Source organism: Pteropus medius, unplaced genomic scaffold (assembly GCF_902729225.1).
Source record: "Pteropus medius unplaced genomic scaffold, Ma_sr-lr_union100, whole genome shotgun sequence".
NCBI classification, from domain to species: domain Eukaryota; kingdom Metazoa; phylum Chordata; class Mammalia; order Chiroptera; family Pteropodidae; genus Pteropus; species Pteropus medius.
Genome location: NW_024344378.1, coordinates 16,600,462 through 16,605,137, shown reverse-complemented (window position 1 = coordinate 16,605,137; position 4,676 = coordinate 16,600,462). Strand labels below are relative to the sequence as shown.

The 4,676-nt window shown below is 36.1% G+C and overlaps 1 pseudogene; it reads right to left on the bottom strand.

Annotated features, from left to right (window-relative positions):
- Nucleotides 1-252: 252 nt before the first annotated feature.
- Nucleotides 253-371, bottom strand: LOC120610102 (uncharacterized; annotated as a pseudogene).
- Between the last annotated feature and the right edge of the window lie 4,305 nt (nucleotides 372-4,676).

The following is a 4,676-nucleotide window of genomic DNA, read 5'->3' as shown; positions in this document are numbered from 1 at the left end:
CTCTCCTTAGGAATCATTTTTCCTTTGAGACCTGGAGCAGGTTATCTAAACTTCTAGTTACACACTTATGGTTGTCCTGATAATATTTGCTAAACTAGGAAGAGCTATGTTTCTAAATGAGTTGTTACACACACACACACACACACACACACACACACACACACACACATATTTAGACAAGACAACCCTTGGTTGACCTCACAGATTGCAAGGACCTTGTCAGCTGACAGTCCCTTACTTTTTTATTTTTTACACCTATAGCACTTGGTCTTCCTAGGTGGTCTCCCATCCCAGTACTAACCAGGCTTGACCCTGCTTAGTTTCCGAGATCAGACGGGATCAGGCTTGTTCAGGGTAGCGTGGGCGTAGACCGAGTTGTTATATTTTTAAGAAGGCATACTACAAGAAATCATGGAGGACTTTACATCTCATCACTTCACAAGAAAGATTAAATACTAGTGTCTCTGAGGCATTTATTCTTATGAACTCTCAGATAAGCACATTGAGTGTTGTACAAACTGAAATACGAGGCTTCCAACAAGTACTTTGCTTGTACTTGTGTGTGTGTATCTGCACACACACAGAGCCAGACATGATGACGACTTGTGTCTTATACATTACAATTCAAAGTTTTCTTCTTCCAATATTGGGGAATTTATAGTAGTTTAAAAAATACACACTCATGCATGCACTCAGGTTTTTCTTGGAAAGTTTGTGATAACAGTTGCATAATAAAAATGCATAATTTATAAATATCCCTTGTTTTAAAGAAAGCAAAGACCTTTCTGCCCCTATCAGTTTATGTAATACAAACTTCTCACCTCTACCAAATTGTTTTTATAGGAAAATATACATCAGAGGAATCGCTAAAAATCAATGATCCAGAATGATAATGGCATATGTTTTTAAAAGCTTTATCTTTCTTCATTAAAAATACCTTTACAAATAGCAATAATCCTGATGGTGTGAATTAATAACTGCTTTTTTGGGCTTCGTTGCTGCTCTTGTATTGCTCATGGTTCACTGGTTTCCTGGGATTGTTTTGTGTTCAGGGCTATTTACATAGTCTCTGGGTTATTATCTGCCTTCAGAAGTGACAGACAAAACTCAAGGGCTTCTGGGAGCAGTGAGAAGATTTCTTACATAGAGGGAATATAATTTTTTTAGGAGAACATATCCAAACAGCATGAAAATCAGGGTTATGAAGGAACAAGGGCAAAATGATAGAAAAGTAGAGGGAATAAAACACATTGTTTTGTAGAACTGTGAGAAAAAATATCAGATCATTTCATTCACTTCACTTCTTAAATTCTCAAGGGAGAAGGAAGATAGTCAATAACATGTACACACAGAGAAGCAACATGATGTCAGGGAAGGAACAGGAAATTTGGACCCAGATGGATAAGGGTTGGAATCTCTATGCTAGCACTTCCTTAGTGCCACGTAAGCAAGTTATTTTCTTTCATTTTCTGATGCATAAAATGGAGACAGTAATATTTATTGCAGTGGATACTTATTAGAATTAAATGAAAATTAGTTGAATGTGAAAGAACTTGGGTAATAGTAGGGACTGAAGAGATGATCCTTGTTCTTAATGGGACACATGGTCTATCATGTTAGGGACCAGTACTGCACTTAAGGGATTCTTGGTTTTATAAAAATATAGTATTGTCCTTAGGTCAACAAAACGTAGAAGCCTAGCTGTGGCTTTTCAGGAGAGTCTTTACTTTAAGATCTTAGTTGTAAAGTTGAGTTTAAATATAAATAATGCATAGAAGGAAGCTGCTGGGCAGATCTTTCTGGAAGGCAGAAATTGTGTATTTAAGTCTGTGGTACTTTGAATATGGAGGAGTTTTTGGTTCAGTCATGGGGAGACCATCCTAAGATAAAAAACTAAAAGAAGTGACTGAAACATTCTTAAGTTTCATTTGAATTTTTAGTTCTGGAAAACATGAAGAATGCCTTTCTCTTTCTTTTGTGTAATGGTCTTGCCATCAATTCAGACCCTGCTGTGCTTAAAGCTCTTTCTCTCAGAGAGAATAACACTCTGGCATATGCATAAAAGTTTTGAAGGATAACTTTGTAAGCCCATTTGATTTTGTCTAAGATGGTTCACTTAAAACTTTATGTAGCACAAGATTCCTCTTAGCTGCTGTAAATTGTAGTGTTTCTTTGCAATTCTGAATTTCAACTTAATTGAAGGCAGTAAGATTACAATGTCCAGATGTGGGGTCACCTAAATAATACCCTGAGATTACAAATCAAACTCGATTATTTTTTTATCTTACTTGGAAATATATATCCTGAAAACCTCACCAGTGTGTTATTGTAATCTTTTGCCACACGGATTTAGAGTCAGAAATTTCTTCACTGAAGTTTGTAATGACGAGAGTTATATATTGAGACAATAAATTAACGATTTAGGATTGTGGAGACCAGGCAAGCCCGAGAAATAAAACATGTCAGGTCTCTTACATCCACATCAAAATGTGAGAGAGCAAAATCCTTTGCTCATTTTGAGTCTTTATTTTTTTTTTCCCTAATTTATTTAGATTACCTTTCTTCCAGTTGGGAAATGATGTCGATTAGCAAGTGTGTTGTTAGTTAAAATATCCTGTAACTGATTTCTAAGTTCTTATTCAATGTAACATTGCTGACCTAGTTTGTATAAAATTCGAATTCTTACATTAATGGCTACAAAATAGACACCCTGCCAACTTGCAAAATTTTAACTCTAATACAAAGGGTCTCTTTTTTCCTTAAAGAGAAGGTTGAAGACAAAGGATTGCCACCGGGAACCAACTAAGCTAGGTCCCCTGATGTTTAAAAGATGAATATCTTAATGCATTCTCAAGAAAGTGTCTGATTTATGAAGCTTCGTGTGCACTTAAGATATATCGGATTTACAAAGCTTTCTTGATTATAGGGGAATCTTTTCTTTTCCATTATAATAGATATGTAAAAAAACACTCAGATTACCCTCTAAATGCAGCCTTTCTAGGGAAAATGTGTATTTCATGTGTTGAAGAGCCCAGTGTCACACAGAACTCATCACTCATCTCTTGGCTGTGTCCCTCACCAGCTATGTGGGCTCAGGGAGGTCCTTAAACCCTTCAACTCTCAGTTTCTCATTTGTAATATGGGGATAAGAGTCATAATTACCTAGTATAAAGATTGTGAGGATTCAATAAAATTGTTTTTGAAGACCTTAGCAGAGTCTCTGACCCATATTAAGGGCTCAATAAATGGTAAATGTATTTTCACTGTTATCAATACAATAATATTTCATATGCACACAGACAGCAACCACAACCCATTTGAGTAAGGAGCCAAAGACAGCCTTCCACCCCCAACTGTCTGTGCCCCCGGCTATCCCAAATGCGTCAGTCTCTCACTTTCTCTTCTCTTCCTTCTCTTATTCTTTTCTCTCTCACCTATTTACTTTTCTCTCTCATTCTTGTTCTCTCTTCTTTCCTATTTCTATATATTTTTATTTCTAATAGCTACCATCTGCTTGGGGTCAAATGCTTTAAATGTGTAATTTCTATCCCTTAGAAACAATATAAATTTAGCTATTTATTATTATTATTATTAATTATTAACTATTATACCAATTAAGTACTAATTTTCAAATGAGAAGATTAGGTTAAACCTTTCTAAAGTTAGCCATTTGCATTCTATAACCAGGATTTTGCAGCTTGAGAGACTTATCTCTGGCAAGAATAAAATTCTTTTGGCATGTAACTCAAAAACCAGTTCAGTTTTTATTATAGCACATATTTTGATAAACTATTTCTGCATAACAAGATACCTCAAAACTCAGTAGCTTAAATTTTTTTTTTTTCTCATGATCCTACAGTTTAGCATTTGAGGCATGGCTCAGTTGGCTAATTCTTCTGTCCTAGGCTGGGGCCACTTAGTTGTCTGCCCTCAGCTATGTGTTGATGAGGCAGCTCTGCTGATTTTAGATAGGCTCTCTCATATGTTTTCAGATTGGCTTGTTGTGGGCTGCTCTAAGATAGCCTTAGCTGGGACAATGGAGCATCCTCCACATCATCTCTTATACTCCAACAGAGTAGCCCTATGTTCATATGGCAGTGGCAAGGTTCTGGTAAAGCACAGTCTAGATCACAAGATCTGTTGAGGTGTTCTTTATAACTGGCTCCGTCTTGTTTGCTGTATCCTATTGACCAAAGTAAGTCACGAAGTCCAGATTCAAGGATTGAGGAAATAATTCCATTAGTAAAAGGAATTGCAAAGTTCACAATGCCAAAGCAATGAATATAGGGATAGATAAAAAAGTGAGCAAGTTTTTGCAATCAATTTCCACATCAAATAGTTCAGTACCTTGGTTTCTTCCCTGCACTTTGAGTACCTAGTTCACTTTGCTTTCCCTTAAATTTTGAGAAATGTGATAGACTTTCAAAGTACTTACCCACCCACTAATAAGAAATCTTGCCCTTTTAAGGGTAAGGGATAGCAATTGTCTTTAAAGAAAGCAGAAAAAATTAATGGCAAAGTTTCTAGTTATGAATGAATACAATTGAGTGTCTATAATAGTTGCATTGCAATTAACAAAAACAAAAAACAAAAACGGAATTTTTTCTCTGCCATCTGTCTTTATTTTGCTAACCCACTTTATCGACATCCCCAGCAAAGCCATGCATGAGGTAGCA